Source organism: Lepidochelys kempii, chromosome 24 (genome assembly GCF_965140265.1).
Source record: "Lepidochelys kempii isolate rLepKem1 chromosome 24, rLepKem1.hap2, whole genome shotgun sequence".
Taxonomy (NCBI): domain Eukaryota; kingdom Metazoa; phylum Chordata; order Testudines; family Cheloniidae; genus Lepidochelys; species Lepidochelys kempii.
Window position 1 is genome coordinate 6,021,949 of NC_133279.1, and position 18,197 is coordinate 6,040,145.

Sequence of the window (18,197 nt, forward strand, 5' to 3'; positions counted from 1 at the left end):
GAGGGACCTAGACAAATTGGAGGATTGGGCCAAAAGAAATCTGATGAGGTTCAATAAGGATAAGTGCAGGGTCCTGCACTTAGGATGGAAGAATCCCATGCACTGCTACAGACTCGGGCCCGAATGGCTAGGCAGCAGTTCTGCGGAAAAGGACCTAGGGGTGACGGTGGACAAGAAGCTAGATATGAGTCAACAGTGTGCCCTTGTTGCCAAGAAGGCCAATGGCATTTTGGGATGTATAAGTAGGGGCATAGCCAGCAGATCGAGGGACGTGATCGTTTCCCTCTATTCGACGTTGGTGAGGCCTCATCTGGAGTACTGTGTCCAGTTTTGGGCCCCACACTACAAGAAGGATGTGGAAAAATTAGAGAGAGTCCAGCGAAGGGTAACAAAAATGATTAGGGGTCTAGAACACATGACTTATGAGGAGACGCTGAGGGAACTGGGATTGTTTAGTCTGCAGAAGAGAAGAATGAGGGGGGATTTGATAGCTGCTTTCAACTACCTGAGAGGTGGTTCCAGAGAGGATGGTCTAGACTATTCTCAGTGGTAGAAGAGGACAGGACAAGGAGTAATGGTCTCAAGTTGCAGTGGGGGAGGTTTAGGTTGGATATTAGGAAAAACTTTTTCACTAGGAGGGTGGTGAAACACTGGAATGCGTTACCTAGGGAGGTGGTAGAATCTCCTTCCTTAGAAGTTTTTAAGGTCAGGCTTGACAAAACTCTGGCTGGGATGATTTAATTGGGGATGGGTCCTGCTTTGAGCAGGGGGTTGGACTAGATGACCTTCTGGGGTCCCTTCCAACCCTGATATTCTATGATTCTATGAGTACTTGTAGCACCTTTAGAGACTAACAAATTTATTTGAGCATAAGCTTTTGTGAGCTACAGCTCACTTCATCGGATGCATGCAGTGGAAAATACAGTAGGGTGATTTTATATACACAGAGAACATGAAACAATGGGTGTTACCATACACACTGTAGTGAGAGTTATCAGGTAAGGTGAGCTATTACCAGCAGGGGAGAAAAAAAACAACACCTTTTGTAGTGATAATCAAGGTGGACCATTTCCAGCAGTTGACAAGGCTATGTGGAGTACTTCTGGGGTCTGCCAGAGGGGGCTAACAAGAGTAAAACCCTTTCAAACACTCCCCCGGGCACAATAAACAGCCACACTGCTACAGACAGCATAGACGGGAGGATGGAAAAACAAATCATGAAAACGTGGGTCGATGGAGAACTGGGTATGTGTGATGTTAAATAACGGTGGCTGCAGGAAAGCTAACGACTCTAACGTGGAAATGTAGAAGAACCAAGTGAAAGAGGGCCCAAGTCAGAGAAATACCAGACCGGAAACGGAAGAAATGAGACTGAAGGAAAAGCCTGGAGGCCAGAGAGTGAGACAGCCATCAGGAAGGATAGGAAAGCGTCCCAGAACTTGGATCCGCACCTGTTCCATTTTCTCTCTCTATTGTCTGGCATAAACATATGATCGGAAACTATAAGTGACAATTGTCTGAAAATGTATAAATAAAGATGAAAATTGATTAAGCCTAAATTAAGTGGACTCATGCCTCAGTTTCCCACCTTACAGAGCCTAACACCATGGGCTCTGTGGTAGATTGAATTTGTGTTAAAATCACAAGCTATCATTTGAATTTGCAAGCTAGAGGGCTCAGCTGGGAAGTGTCCAGTCAGAGTCAGCTCTGCAGAGAGCCAGCTTAGAATAAGGTGGGGTGAGTTGTGCTGCTCCACTTTAGGGAGCAGCCTGCTTTGTCTCTCACTGGTTTTGGGTCCCTGGGTGTTACCATTCTGGAGTTTAAGTAATAAAGTCATGTCCCAGGGCAACCTTCCACCAAGAGTATTCATGGTTTTTATCTAACTTTCCTGTGCTTATGTCTAAACATAACAGGGACCCGATCCAGGACTGGTGCTTTAGGTGCTACCATAATACACCTAATAGCAATGAACATGTACAGCGCCTAGCACCATGGGGTCCTGGCCCATGGCTGGGACTCCTAGGTGTTACGGTATTACAGATAAATAACTTTTAAAAGATCCCCATGTTCTCCAAGCCAGGATTCCAAGTCATTAGTAATTTTGGAGGTCCAATTTATGACACCATGGAAGAGATGGATTTTCAGACAGTGCTGAGCCCTGTCCTCTGAAAACAAGGCCCCTCTTAGGTGTCAAGTCTTGCCAGTGTGTTTGGGTGCTCCTTTTGAAAAGCCTGGCTGGTATTTTGCTTTTAACCAGCACCTTCTGTCCATGAAACAGAAGGAGCTTGGCCAATGCTAACTCAGTCCCATTGCTTCGCTATGAAATGGCCTTGGCCTCTAAACCATCTGCTGTGGAAATGCAGGCATCCCTGGGGTGGGACACAGGGGCTGTTTAACAGCCGCATAGCACACGTTTGAGACAGGAATTGAAGAATGCTATGAGACCACAACTGCAAGTGGAGACGTAGGACAGCAGAATGTAAAAGGCCCTGTCTTCCTGGCCCCAGAAGTCAGCTTCATAAACACTAACATATCACCAGGGCTTTAGCCACCCACAAGAGCTCAGGATCTTGGTCTCCCACTGCATCAAACAGGTGGCCCCTCCAGCTGCACAGTTCCCTAGCACCGTGCTGAGCCACTGACTCCATACCAAAGGGAAGAGCGCCCCTACGGCATCACCAGTGTCACTTCCTATGCCACCAGGGTCCTGCTTGGAGATCTACCATCCAAAGATCAATGTAGCCCAACCATGCTTAGCTTGGAAAAGCCGAGTCATAGCTGGGGATGACCTGTGGCAGCATGGAAATTGATTATTAATATTGTCTATATAAGAATCCCCATATCTAGCTCTGGTCATCCCCAAGCTATCCAGAAACTCTCCCAAGCCAAGTACGGTTCAGATAGGTTGATATTGGGATGAGAGATCTCACTATTTATATATAGTTATTCTCAAAGGTGCCATCAGCTGACAATCACAGACATAGTCCATGGCTGTTCCAAGAACTCCCTTTCAGAATCAATGGAAGGAGCAGTTAAGCCCCTTTATGTAGTCGAGACAGCTACAAACAATGGAAGGACTGCCCAAGGCAGGTCAGAGCTGAGCTTGATGGGCTTGGGAGCAAGGGGGGTGGGGGTGGTATTCCCTAGCTGCAAGTGCAAGGGCTAAGTTATCAGTTTTGAAGGCCTTGTGTGTTGGAGCCAGAGAGGCAGGAGAAGCAGTTGTGAGCATGATCCTGGGAGGAAGCAGAGAGAGAGAGATGCTTGGGCACAGTGCTCGCTGGAGTGGCAGACATGGGAATTTCTGAGCAAGGAAATTGCCTGCTGTTTGTTGCTCCCGGATTCAGGCAACCAGGACTCTGAGGACAATTTTTTTTTTTTGTGGTAAATAATCAAGGTTCCCCCCAAACAATATCCCTGGCTCGTATCAATATTTTACAGTGCAATTTCCCTTAAGCAGCCACTCCAGGGCTCAAGAGACAGCGCTTAACAGGGCTGAGCCTTCTAATTAAGGGGGAGGAAACTTTTCAAAGAGCGGTGGTGAAAGTTGGGCTCTTAGATCTCCAGTTAAGTCTCTAAATAAGGGGCCTGATTTTAAGAAGTGCTGAGGACCCAAGAGCCCCCATTTGGCCTCAGATAGGAGCTGCTGGGTGACTCCGTACTTGAAACATCAGGAGACTTATTTAGCAGCTTCAATAAGGATTTAAGGATGGGATTTACAAAACCAGCCAGGGCCCGGATCCCCAAAGGGATTTAGACGCTCCATTCCCATTGATTTCCTTTGAAGATGTGACTTAGTCAGAGACCTGTGATCCTCTCAAGCTCACCCTACCTACTTGTGAGAATCTTGGCCAATACATTTGGGAGATGCTTTGGGACATTCTTCCGAGACAAGCCTCTTGAAGAAGATCCCCTGCATTGGAATAAGAAGTGGATTTCGCAAAAGGACGGTAACATCCCAGCAAGGCACAAAGACCCTATTACACACAAATCACAGACCAATTGGCCATAATGGAGATGCCAACGACTCTGTGCCAGCCGAAGCTAGTGGGAAATAAACCTGCCACTGTATACTTTAATATGCCGATTATAAATGATACGGCAGGCAGACCAGAGAGAGCAAGGCTTAATCATTTCTAGGCTGGCCCGAGGACCCTCCTTGCCCAATAGCCATAGGGGAAGGGGGTTGGGATAGTTCATGAATGGCCAAGAGGTATATGAGAACCGATTTGCAACACACGCCCCCCAGCTCAGCCCCTGCAGGGAAGCCCTAGCAAGCTGACGCTGGAGCATTGTGAAAAGCCTGCAGGGGAAAATGACCCAGTCACTGTACCTTGACCACGATGGAAATAGTGGGGTCCAGGGACTCCGGACTCCTGGGTTCTATTCTTCTGCCTCACACGCACATGGCAGAGGAGGAATCGTACAGAGGGGGAACCGAGATGAAGAGACATGCCCAGCATCACGCAGGCAGTCGGGGGCAGAACCTTTTCTTGAACCCAGATTTCCCTCCTCTCAAGCCTGCGCGTTTGCCGCCAGGCCGGCCTCACTCCCTGCTGTCCTACGTCGGAGGGAAAACGGCAACAAGGGAGGCCGACGCGCGATTGGGATCAGGGACCTGGCCAGGGCGGGGAGATGAGCCCTGGTGACAGCCCGGAGAGCACCAGATAACACACAGATAACAAGGCTGTCAATGGCTTCTGGGCAAGAGTTCCCGTTTCCTGCTTGTAGACTCCAAGCAGGGACTTGGCAACTGGCCCCCTGCTCCCTCGCAGCCTCATGCTGGCCCAGGGGCCTAGCGGAGTGGGGCTTGGTGCTGTCCAGGCCAGTCTGGCGAGCCGTCACCTCAGAGCAGGATGTCTACAGGAGTGGGAAAGCTGTGCCACAGGCAGCATCAACAGAGCACCCCATCGAGAAGAGGGGACAGCGGGTGGGGGAAGGACCCGGCTACGGACAGCAGGGATGGCTAATGGGGGAGGAAGGATTCCCTAGCGGGCAGCACGCCGGCCTGAGACTCAGCAGGGCCCTGCTGTTTGACCTTGGCCAAGCCACGTCCCTTCTCCAGGGGGCTGTTTTCCACCCCACCCTGTGACTATTTACACCGCTTGTCACTGGCACCAGACCATGGCGGGCGAGGGAGCAGCAGCTCCTTGATCCCAGCCTGTTTGCCAGGGGACACCTGCAGCGCCCTAAAGGATGCGCAGCCGCCCTCTCTCCTCACCAGGAAGGGGCTGCTGCGGGGAAGCGGGGGGCGGCCAGTTCAGCCCCAGCAGGCCACCAGAGAAAGTCCTGGAGGGCTGCATCCAATTCTGGTCATCGCTGTGTAGAAAGGATGTAGAGAAACTGGGAAGGATCCAGAGGTGAGCGACCAAGGTGGTCCAGGGGCTGGAATGCTAGAGCTGAAGGAGCAAAGGCTGAAGGGACTGGGTATGTTTAGTTTGGAAAAGAGGAGATGAAGGAGGGGGACGTGGTAGCGGTCTTCAAATCCTTGCAGTCCCTACTAACCCTCTGGTACTATGAAAGCTCCCTGCCCAGGGGACCATCTCCCCAAGCCCTGGCCAGCCCACAGCCCGCCCCACACACCTATACTATCTCGCCAAAAAGCCAGTAACACAGAGAGGGCCTCTCTCTCTGAGACAGGGCCAGTTGAAGAGCCAGGCCAGCCAGAACCAGCCCCTGCCCCCAAACTCCCCTGGGGGCGGAAGCAGCACTCCTGGAGGAACATCTTTCACCCAAGCCGCAAGTGCCCTAGATACTGTTGAGAGAGGGAGAAGGAGAGGGAGAGGGAGGATTATCAGGGGCATTCCAGCAGTACCTGGAGGTCCCCACCACCTGAGACCAGGGCCCTGTTGGGTGCTGCGCAGACCTCTCGAGAAGCGCACGCTTCAGGGCTGGAGCCCACTGTTACCTATTCCAGATGAGGGTGAGACCCATGGGCTGGGAGGGTAGATTATCCCACCTCTGCTACTGTGGGATTCTTACCCCTTCCTCTGTCAGCCACTGAGCTAGGCAGACCTGGGGTCGGAGCCAGTCTGGCAGTGCTTGTGTTCCCCAAGGAGTCATGTGCCGCTACCCTGGCAGCATGAATTCACAGCCAAACAGCTCTCCCTAGCAGGGAGCTTCCCCCAGGGCCAGCTGGCATTGCCCTCGGCTCAGTTCTGGTCCGTTCCTTTGCCGGGGGCGGAGGTGGGGGGCAGATCTGGACTCTGCAGTGGGAGAACGGCCCCGCCAGACCCACACACGGGCAGATGGTTGGTGGCAACCATCTTCAAGAGGCAGGACATCTGCAGCTCAGAGCGCTACTCTGGGCGGATGCTGATCTCACTCATGCGGACATGACTGCCGCCACTGATGCTCATGGGGGGATTGTCTTTAGTTCTCCCCACATGCACCCAGCTGGGCCCGGGTTTGCAGCAGTTCCGGGCATGGCAGGAAGCGCTCAGCAGGGTCGCAGGCCCAGTTGCAGCCTGGCACGGGGCGGAGGCCGGGGGGAGAGAGAGAAGAGGCCGGCCTGGCTTTGTTTCCCAAGCTGAACCTCATTTAAAAGCACATTTCTGGGTATTCATTTCCTATGCTTCTTAAAGGATACTGGGAATCACAGGGGCCTCTCCCTAGCAGCAGAGCCCTGCAATGCTCCTCAGTCCCAACCTGCAGCCCCCTCTAATGTTCCACACCTGGGCTCCCCCCCCCGAATCCCAACCCACAAGCCCTCAGCCAGGCCAGCTCTGGGCCCCCTCCTGCTCCCCAGCTCTGCCGCTGCCCCTCAATCCCAACCTGGAGGCCCATCCACCCACCCACCCAGCTGTGCCAGAGCACCCCAACCCTGCCCTGCAGGGCCCCGCTCCCTGCCATCCCACCACTTTTCCTAAAGGAAGCTGCCAGTCATGCTATAGGAAACAGAGACATCCACGAGGAGGGGCGTGAAGGCCAACAAACCCATAAGCCGATCCCCAGTTACAAACCCAAGTCTCTAGGAGAAGGATGCCAGAGCAAGAGACCAGCCGGAGCAGAGGAAGCCTGGCATTTTGCCATCGCCGTCTAGCCCCTGGAGCAAACACAGATCACAGACTCACCGGACCCTAACCCAGCTCACGACTTAATGGTGCTTTTGCCACCTTGGAGCCCTTGAGGCCCTGGGCTCACAAGAAGGGCTGCTTGTGGGGGGAGGGATAGCTCAGTGGTTTGAGCATTGGCCTGCTAAACCCAGGGTTGTGAGTTCAATCCTTGAGGGGGCCATTTAGGGATCTGGGGCAAAAAATGGGGATTGGTCCTGCTTTGAGCAGGGGGTTGGACTAGATGACCTCCTGAGGTCCCTTCCAACCCTTGTATTCTATGATTCTATGATTGTCACAGAGCTAATCCGAACCCTGAGGCTGCATTAACCCTTCCACATTGCGCGGCCAGTAGCTGCTTTAGGGGACTTGCCTAGTCCTCCTGGTCAGTGAGTCAGTGGCCTTATGGAAGTGAGGGGGTCCGTGTCCCCCTGAGTGATGCAGCCAGCTTGCAGCATCTCTCAGGTTCCCCAGCACCCAGCTTCCCATGGATTCAGTGGGGCAGCCAGTAAGTTGTCCCTCATGTTGTGTCAAACCTAGAGAGAACAGACCTTCCTGGGCTATCCAAGCCCCTGAGCCATGGGGCAGCTGTGAAGCTGGGAGCCCTGGATCCACAGGCACAGCTCCCTGCCCCTGCCCGGTCCTGTCCCCCATAGAACTCCCTGCCCTCATGACAGAGAAAGTCACCCCACCTTGCCCATCCCCCAGCACATGGTCTGATCACGCCAGCCCCTCCAGCCTGTGGAAGGGGCTGCCCCATAAGGCGCAGTAACATGAGGGCTGGCGGGAGGGCGAGGGGTTTTCTGTCAGAAACATGACAAAATGAACAAGCCCTCGGGACACACCTCCTGCCAGCAGTGACCCGCATGCATAGCAACTGAGCCCAGCTGTCCCATAACACACAGCCTGGCCTGGCACCATTTTGTGGCCACTGCGTGGTTCGCCCACCTGTCCCCTTCTGGTGGGTGCCTGGGCCACAAAGAGCCTGCTACAGCCTTGAGACACTGGAGAGGGGCCTTTGAGCTCAGGCCGGAGTGGCCCGTGCCATTAAATCCAGAGGGCCTGGGTTCAACCCTGCTGCCACTGCGGGCCAGGTATGAGTAAGTTTACGGAGCCACACTGGGCTGATGCCCTGCATCCATTTACACCAGTGCCGAGGGGTGTCTGCCATCGCCAGGTCAGAGCGGCCGTGTTCCCACATCCAGCTTCCACTGGTGCCCGAGGTGCAGGGCAATGGAGGAAACAGTTAAATAAAGGTCCCCATGATACCCTGCTCCCTTCGCTGCTCAGGGATGAAACTGACTGGTCCGGACACAGCAGCTGGGCTGCTGAGGGCTCACCGTCCACTAAGGTTGCCAATTTTGATTGGACATATTCCTGGAGGTTTCATCACAGGACATAGTCCTGGAGGGCTGGCAACCTTACTCCCCAGCTCTCAGCATCTACACCAACTCCGCCTTGGGAGACCTGGGTGTGTGGCACCCAGAGACCACGGTGGTGGGCATGGGATACGAACCTAGATAGGATCAGTTCTGCCTAAGCTGCACCCATGCTGACTAACACAGGGAAAAGGACATGGCCATTCCAGGTGCTTCATCCCAACCCCCCCAGTGAGGGGCAGTGCTCTTATGCACAGAGCCCTGCAAATCTGCAGATATCCACAAACCATGTTTGGCATCCACATCCAATCCGCAATTTTGTATCCACGCAGGGCTCTGCTTAGGCAGCCAAAAGCATCCCAGCCCAGCTACTGGCCCTCCTGCCTTTTGCCCTGGTTGGCAATAAAAATTGTCCCTAGCCAAGCAAAAATATAGGCCATTTACCAGGTGGATAAGACAGGCAGTGGGGGAGCGGTGCTGGCAAAGAGCCTTTCCTAGAGGGGTCGCAGCGCCATCTCGTTCTTCTAGCAGAGCACCCTGCCTGGTGACCCAGCCTCGCCCCTGACCTGGGCTCTGAAATGCATCTGGGCACCCACTGCATTGCCAGTCCCAAAAAACCCAGAGCAGGCTGGGAATTTTCCAGTTAATTTTTTGTCGTTGTTGTTGTCAGCAAAATGCCAATTTTTCCAGCAGAAACGTTTCGGTTTGGAAAGGGGCAGCGTGTGTGTGTGTGCGGGGGCGGGGCGGGGCGGGGGGAGTTTCAACCTTTTCTACATGAAAAATTCCCGTTTTCTGGACAAACAGCTTTTTTGTTTTGAAATGAACGCTAAAGCATAGGGGGGTAACAATGGTCAAAACCACAATGAAAATGTGGCAGTTGACCCAAGCCAGATTTTTTTTTTTTTTTGCAAGCTGTCAGTTTGCGCAAGTTTTCAAGATGGACTTTTCATCCTGATTTGGCAAGGGACATTTTTTTCGACCTCTCCAAAAATGTTTGCAGGACGGGAAGACCAGATCCCGCCCTGCTGTGCTGAGACCCCTGCGGAGATGACAGACAGGCCAGTGTGTGGCAGGATACTAATTCACGGTCACTTTCAGGGAGATGTTTCCAGAAAAGGTTGAAGGAGCAATGAATATCGGCAGAATCCAGGCCGGCAGCTAGAGAGAGCGGAGCGTTTGTGCCTCGAATTGCTGGGGGGGCGGGGTGCAGGGCAGGTTGGAAGACGAGCAAATGCCCAGATCTTCACAAGCTTCAGCTCATTCATTGCAAATGATGTTCCCCTTCGGGCAGTGCTGGCAGGTCAGGCTTGTGAGGGACTGCAGAGAACAGAACTAAGCCGGGCTCTTCCCCCAGGTCTCACAGGCAGGCCTGCTTGTTTCCTACAGCTGAGCAGGCTGGTAACTGGATCTGCAGGGCCTGCTGGCAGAGGCTACTGGAAAGCGAGGGGTGCAGAATGCCCCCTACAGAGGGTCGCTAGGCAGGGATGCGTCTGACAGGGAGACGCGTACAAACGGATTTCACCGAGGATCCCCCCTGCAGCCAAGGAAACACTTAGATCACCCCCAGTGACAAAGCTGGGACCAGAGTGATTGCAGGGACTCGGTGGCAGTGGGAGGAGACATGCTACAGAAATGGCCACAGCAGTTCTTTGCCCCGTCCAGCCACTTCCCTCTGAGGGGCTCATAACACTTTACAATCACCAACGAATTCAGGCCGCAATGCCCCTTGTGAGGGTGGGGTCACTGTCCACATTTTACAGAAGAGGAAACCGAGGCACAGAAGGGCGTGACTTGCCCAGCATCATGGCAAAGCTAGAGAGACTCCCAGGACTCTGTTCTAACCACTGCCCCACTCTCCTTTCCCTTCAGGGCCTGATCAAACCACTGCCAGAGCAGTGGTCAAACGCTCCAGCCCAATACACATGCCTACCTCTTGCTGATGCCAACGGGAGCCAAGCCAGGATGAAGAAACCAGCCTGGGCCACTTGGCATGAACGGGTACAGCTCCACTGGCACGGGATGTGTTTGAAGGTGAGATCTCAGGAGGAAATAGGGAAGATACATTCAGGAACGCATCCCTCAGCCAGCCAGCCAAGTCTCTCAGCCAGCCAGCCACTTCCCCCAGAAAGACTATTTTTATCTTCGGCAGCACAAACACACCTGAGAACAGTGTGTGTGTGTGTGAGAGAGAGAGATGGGGTGGGAGGAAAGGGGAGAGAAAAAAATGCACGAATAAAAGTGTAAGTCAAGCAGGATGAAACAGACCTGGCCATTTATGTACTGTGTGTCAGAGAGTGGGGGGGCATGATTTCAAGTTAAAATTAGCCCTTCTAAAATAATAATGGCTGCACCTCCCGTCACCCCTGGATGTGGGAGCAAGCAGCGCAGCCTGACCACATCACCTATACGTCCAGCCATGCAATCTACTTGCCCACCCTTCCAAGAAGGATGGAGAAACCAAGGGTAACCAAGTTGCAGTGGGGGAGGTTTAGGTTGGATATTAGGGAAAACTTTTTCACTAGGAGGGTGGTGAAACACTGGAAAGTGTTACCTAGGAGGTGGTGGAATCTCCTTCCTTAAAAAGAAAAGGAGTACTTGTGGCACCTTAGAGACTAACCAATTTATTTGAGCATGAGCTCATGCTCAAATAAATTGGTTAGTCTCTAAGGTGCCACAAGTACTCCTTTTCTTTTTGCGAATACAGACTAACACGGCTGTTACTCTGAAACCTCTCCTTCCTTAGATATTTTTAAGGTCAGGCTTGACAAAGCCCTGGCTGGGATGATTTAGTTGGGGATTGGTCCTGCTTTGAGCAGGGGGTTGGACTAGATGACCTCCTGAGGTCCCTTCCAACCCTGATATTCTATGATTCTATGTAATTCACTCACCTAAAGGGCAGGGGATGAATTGTTACTTGACCTAGGCCAGTGGGATTTTGCAGAGCAGGGCCAGTGCGTGTGTGGATCAGGCTCCTACAAAGCAGACAGCTGGGATAATGCATCTTCTGAGAGATTGTGTGTGCGTGAGTGTGAGAGAGAAGGCAGGATTTAAATGCAAACTAGGGAGTCAAAAATAGATAGTGCTGACTCTGCATTCTCTGTGTGCGAGCCACAGTCACATCCGTACACATTGTACGTATCCCTGCACACCCTAGGTAGATCACGTTCACACAAACCGACTCGAAAAAGCTATTAAAAATGTAAATCTGCAGAAGAGAAGAATGAGGGGGGATTTGACAGCAGCCTTCAACTACCTGAAGGGGGGTTACAAAGAGGATGGAATTCGGCTGTTCTCAGTGGTGGCAGATGACAGAACAAGGAGCAATGGTCTCAAGATGCAGTGGGGGAGATCTAGGTAGGATATTAGGAGAACTATTTCACTAGGAGGGTGGTGAAGCTCTGGAATGGGTTACCTAGGGAGGTGGTGGAATCTCCATCCTTAGAGGTTTTTAAGGCCCAGCTTGAGAAAGCCTTGGCTAGGATGATTTAGCTGGGGATTGGTCCTGCTTTGAGCAGGGGGTTGGACTAGATGACCTCCTGAGGTTCCTTCCAACCAGGGGCAGCTCTACCAATTTTGCCGCCCCAAGCAGTTGCCGCCGAATTGCCCAAAAGCCGCGGCGGCGGGAAGAGCAGCGGGGCTGCCGCCGAATTGCCGCCCCATTTTGAATGCCGCTCCAAGCACCTGCTTGGAAAGCTGATGCCTGGAGTTAGCCCTGCTTCCAACCCTGATATTCTATGATTCTAAGAGCTGGCAACAGCTCATTTCTGAATGAACGACGCAATGTGCTTTTAACGAACACAAATTACCTCCTATGCCCATTCCCCCTCTCTGAACAACCCCATCCAAGTTCCTTTATGCGGGCTCAAATAATACGAGAAGGGACGAAAGGTGCTAAGTTTTAAATAAACAAATTAGCGTCCTTGAAGAAAACAATGTGACCCGCTTCTTTATGACAAGGTCATTCTCACCCAGCTAACACCATCTCCAGTCTCCTCACCAGTCCCTTTTTTCCTTTCAATATTCACTAAAGCCATGTCAAGGCAGTTATATTTACTGCGACGCAGCTGTACACTTAGGGACTCGACAAGGGAGAAGGGGAAATCTAGATGTAATTAGATCTATCGGAACAAGGTCATAGGCTCTTCTCCTCCCTGGTAGAAATGATGGTTTTTAAAGCCATAATCTAAGCCATAATTCTTAGCAGCTGTGTCAAGGCAGTTTATGAAGGATTGAAGCTGTTTAAACCCAGAGCTAGTTTTGATTTTAAGAGAATCTACAAGCAGACATTTCATCGTCAAAGTTGGAATCCCCCAAAATACCCTCCTACGCATATAAATACATTGCTGCTATTTAAAATCTGTACCAAGATTTAAGCTGAGCATCTCAGCAAATAAACACTATCAGCAGTTTCCAGACAAGGTTATTTATTTTTGAACCCATTTCCTTTTGCCATTTCTTTGATCAGAGCTGTTGATCAATACAGTACTTACTCCTGGGTTTAAAAGAGTGGTTTAGTTAAACACACACTTATAAATCCCAAATGTGCCAAAGACGATTTGTTTGGTTGGATTGGAAAGGGTTGGGACTTGAGTTAACAAGTGATTTCGCTTCATTGGGGAAGGCATTCTCTGTTCTTTTAGAGACCTCCTCATAGACCAACAAAAACCATGGCGACAATAGATAATGAGAGTTTTTAAATCTACAGTCCCCAAGGTCATTTTCCAACACATACACTCGCTCCCAAATCCGGTACAGATTTCTTCCCCTGTTCAAGACGCGTGGGTTTCATCGATATAAATAACCATCCCTCCAATGAGATGCCTATCACCCAACCTACCAAAGATCTATCTGCATAGATTCCAAGCTGTAGGATAGCTGGAATAACCGGGGCAAGTGAGATGACCGGACGCTATTAACACTCATACACAAATAAAAAGACAGACAAAACCTAGAGGCAAGGTTTTTCAGGACAAAATGGCTACACCAAAGGGGGAGGGGGGAAAAAACCCAAAAAACCTTTCTACATCAACAACTATGTATCCAATTATACTAATTAAAGCACCTTGTTTTTACAAAGACATTTGTTTTCCTCCTTACCTGTGGTCTATACTCCGCTCTGCCACAGCCCTCTTTAAGTATCTGTCTCGCGTGATATTATGAAGGATGCTCTGGCAGGGATACAGGAAGGAAATAGCTCATGGGTACCAGAACGAGCATTAGCATCACAGCCTTCTACACACACACTGAACATTGGGAGAGTCCATTGTAACAGCCCAGGGAAGGGTGGTGGCAGGACCGGCTGCTATAGAAAATGAAACAGAGAAGGAGGAGGGGTTGTCTTTTTTTTTTAATGAACCAGGAAAAAAAAAGAGAATGCCTCCCCCAGCCGGTTACCCATCCATGTGGGAATGTTCTGCAAGATCAGGTTGCCTCCGTCAGGGACGAGATTTCAGTTTAACCTGCTTCACTGAAATGCACTGAAGGAGGTGAGACTGACTGATGGTGTATTATTAGTCAGTTTCATCTGATAGCTGCCCCTGGACAGCTTTGCTGGGAGGAATGGCAGCAGCAGAAAGATACTTTGTGTTTGTGTTTGTTTTTGCTCGGAGATGCTCGCAGTCACCTATCGCAATTTTTCGCCCTCCCTCTTCCCCCCCAACCCATCACAACCGCAGAGACACAGCACGCTGCATTTAAATGTGATTTTTCAAACAGGAATCAGTGGCTTTTTTGTGTGGGGGGGGAGGAAAACCAAACAAACCCAAATCCTTGATGTTAGCCATTTGAATTACACATCTCAATACAGCAGAGTTAAACTATCTAGATTCTCTGGCCCCCGTTACTGGGGGTATTCGAGCGGCTCGGTCTTGGAGTTATTTTATCCTCACCACGCTCCAGTGAGGTAGGATGGAGAACTGAGGCACGGAAAGATTAATTGACTTGCCCAAGGTCACTCAGAGAGTCTGTAGTGAAGCAGGGAATTGAAGCCAAGTCTTGTAGATCCTAGGTTAGCATCCTAACTGCGGGATTATCCTTCCTCTGTGCATGAGCTGCACACAGCCACCGCCTAAGGCCTGGCCCACACTAAACATTTTAGACTGACAGAGCTCCATCGCTTTGCGGTGCAAAAAAGGCAACCTGAGCGCTGCAGCTGTGCCAACCTAACCTCTGGGGTAGAGGTGGCCGAGTCAATGGAATAATCCTTCCGTTGACCTTGGTGCCACCGCTGGGGGAGGGGCAGTTCCTACAGAGCTGGAAAAAAAACCTTCAGCCGCTGCAGAATAGTTGACACGATGGGGATCTCTGCCGCTGGAGTTCCCGCTGCGGAGACAAACCCTGAGTAATGCAGGGTGCACAGTGGGCTTGGAAGATCAACTGCGGTCTGCAACAGTGCCACAACCTTCCAACTTCCAGGGCATTAGTAGGGCTTACCTTTCAATCAGCCACCAAAGTTTCTTCGTTATGGTGTTTCATTTCCCTTGGAGAGGAGGAAGTGGGTTGGGTTTGGGGGTTTTTTTTTTCGGTTGGTTGGTTTTTTAAGCGGGGGAAAGTTTACAGCAAAGAGTCCAGTGAATGCATCCGATGAAGTGAGCTGTAGCTCACAAAAGCTTATGCTCAAATAAATTGGTTAGTCTCTAAGGTGCCACAAGTACTCCTTTTCTTTTTGCGAATACAGACTAACACGGCTGCTACTCTGAAACCTGAAATAATATTGTAAAAAACCTGTGGTTACAGAGGACTTCACTGTTACTGCCATGATACCGTTCAGGACTTCACAGAAACAGCAAGGATAGAATTCTAATCCTCCTGTGCCAAATGTGTAGGGCCTTGCCACTTGAGCTAAAGGAGAATCACCGTTAGTTGTATGCAGTATAGGGCCAATGACACACAGCTAAGCAGTTCCAATTATGTACAGGGGAGGGCAGTGGTGCAGGCAGTAGCCAGCTCCTTAAATTATCTTATTTGGATCCCAAGCCTCAGGTAACAAAGCATCAGAGGGAGATACACTTTCTTCCAACACTGAACAAGGAACTTTAATAAGTAAAACGGTATCATCCCTGAAGCTCCCCCGTATCTCTTGCTCCGCTCCTGCCTAGAACCTTCCCCAGCCCTCTGTCCAGGCTGACTCCTTTGTACAAGCTTAAAAGAAACAATCTTTACTCAAAACCCAAGAGCCATGAACTCAGAGGATCTTTCTAAGCAGTCACACCTTGTTTAGGTAGATTTATAAAACAGTCATCAAGTTTCCTTCAAATACATATATTGTTTGTATTATGTTAGCACTCAAAGCATGCCCCTCCCACCCACCCACTCCCCAAGATCGGGGTCTCATTGACATAGACAAGAGGGGAAGGGGACTTGCCCAAGGTCACCCAGCTGATCAGTGGCAGCGCTGGGACTAGCATCCAGGTCTGCTGAGCCACTGGGCGGTGTCCTACTCCGTGGGTCACATGCCTTTCCCGCCAAGATAATCAAACAACAAGCAACGGTTAACAACGAACGCCCCGAGCCAATGGCAGACAAAGGACACTTCCACCGGCCTCTGTACAAACCTTCGCCAACCAAACTCCAACCAACCTCATCCAAAGGGCTGAGCACGGAGTGGGGCCTTTGAATAGCCATACGCATCGGGCCCAATTTTCCATTGCCCTGGCCTGACACAGTTATTCACCTCTGTGCAAAGTGCAACTGCATCAGAATGGGGATGTATCATATAGACTTCCCAAGAGGTGTTTGTTTATTTATTTAAAGTCCTTATCTGTCCCCCATTACCGTGGTATCTGAGCACCTCGCAATCTTTGATGAATTTATCCTTGCCACCCCCCTGTGAGTTACAGTTGTGCTGTTAGCCCCATTGTAAAGATGGGGGAAACTAAGGCACGGAGCGACTAAGTGACTTGCCCAAGGTCATACAGGGAGTCTGTGGCAGAGCAGAGAATTGAACCTAGCTCTCCTCGGTCCAGGCTAGTGCCCTAACCACTATGTCATCCTACCTCTCAAAAACCCAGGACAATGAAGAATCTGACCCTGTGACTTGGGCCATTCCAGAGCAGAGGACACCTTGCCACTACGACTCCAGGGCTGATGGCTTATGTGCTTTGGCCAGCGGAGACCCAACTCACAAAAATATCTCTAGTCTGGACAGCACTAAAGCATGTGCGAGTCTCACTGAAGCCAGGGGGACTTAAGCATATGCTTAAAGTTTAGCACACACTTAAGTGCTTTCCTGAGTCAGGGCCCCTCCCCAGGGTACAAAGCCAGGAGAGACATTGCGTCTGTTCCTGCTGCAAATGCCAGCTCAGCTAGTGCCCTCAGTAGAGACGCCAAGGAGAATCAGCCACCCAGAGACCAGACTCCCCTCTGGTGCCTGCATTTCGGGGGGGGGAAGGGCACACATGGGGCAGTGCAAGAGGAAGCTTGCAGTGCAGCTAGGCATGAGCTGCAGGGAAAGGCGGGCCCATCAGTCCCCACAGAGGAGGAGTGTGACATCATCCAGGATCTATGCAGGCTGCGAAATCCACCTCTGAAAAAAAAGGCCTTGGTTCTCATGCAGGGCTGAAGCCAGAGACTGACTTCCTGTTGAACTGAACGATCTTCCTGGGAGCCCAGGGAAATGGGGCAGGTGAAACTGACCAGCAAGGTCAGTTCACCGCAGCAGGTAACTATCCCAGCGCCTCTGCCTGGCCACTCACATCCACCCTGCTCAGACTGCAGCATCAAGGCCAGTTTGGAGGACTCCTGAACACATGGCTGCAGTCTCAGCAGGTCAACTCTGCAGCGCCTGGCGAATGATTGACAGTTCAACAACTGTCTCTGCAGAGACTCTGCTGCCCGTCAGTGTGACAGCCGTGCAGGTGACATGGCCTCCGGTGAAGCATAATTGTGCAAGCAGGTGGGAAGAGATAGGGTAGACGGCTGGTGCAATGGCTTCCCCAGCCCTGGGTTCAAATCCCAGCTTTGACCACAAGTGAAATGGATTTGAGGAGTCTCAGCTTAAGGCCGCATCGAGACGGGAACCTTTTCTCTGGTATAACCTATGGTTTGAATTTAAACGGACATTGTTACACTGGCATTAACCCACTCGCCCATGTGGGCACACTTAATCCAGTACCAGAAGTTCAGTGGATGTCACCGGGGAAGGGCTGTATAATCTATTGGTATAATTAGGTAACATAGATCAGCCCTTGTCCTTAGGAGAGATTCACCCACAGCACAAAAATGTCCATATAGATTAGCACTGTGCCTCAGTACCGAGACACCATTCGTGCTATACAGCTTGGGGCTTATTTTTGCAGAAGATGGTTGACTTTCATGAGCACTTTCTATAGGCTTCTGTCAGACCATTGATTCAGGGCATCAAGCAAGCCTGCCGGATCTGAGGCAGTGACTTGGCAGATAGCTTTGTTGACAGAAGAGCTCGATAACAGAATGGAAAGCTGCAGCGAGATCTCGAACACGCTGATGACATGGTCTTGTTGGCTCACATTGGTGGGTCGCTGCAGCCAATGGCCCACCTGGTCAGGCAAGAAACAGGATGCATCAGTCTGGTTATTAATCCAGGTAAAAGTAAGTCCCCGGCCTTTACCATGGGAGCTCTAGAGTATAAACAGCTCAGCATTAACCTGTCTGGATGGGACATGGAGCAGGTGACAACAGCCAAATACCTGGGCAATGTCAGAGTGGGAGAGGATGCACAAAGGATGCGGATGTTCGTATAGCACCAGTTGCTGCCCCGTTCTGGGCTATTCATCAGCCTTTGTGGGGACGC

The 18,197-nt window shown here is 51.1% G+C and overlaps 1 protein-coding gene across 1 annotated transcript in view; it reads right to left on the bottom strand.

The window, feature by feature from the left end:
• The window catches only part of SV2A (synaptic vesicle glycoprotein 2A), a 60,417-nt gene extending 46,786 nt beyond the window's left edge, over positions 1 to 13,631 (bottom strand). The window contains exon 1 of the mRNA XM_073322870.1: positions 13,526 to 13,631. The gene's annotated coding sequence lies outside the window, so the exon portion shown is untranslated. The remainder of the gene's footprint in view (positions 1 to 13,525) is intronic.
• Positions 13,632 to 18,197: the final 4,566 nt, after the last annotated feature.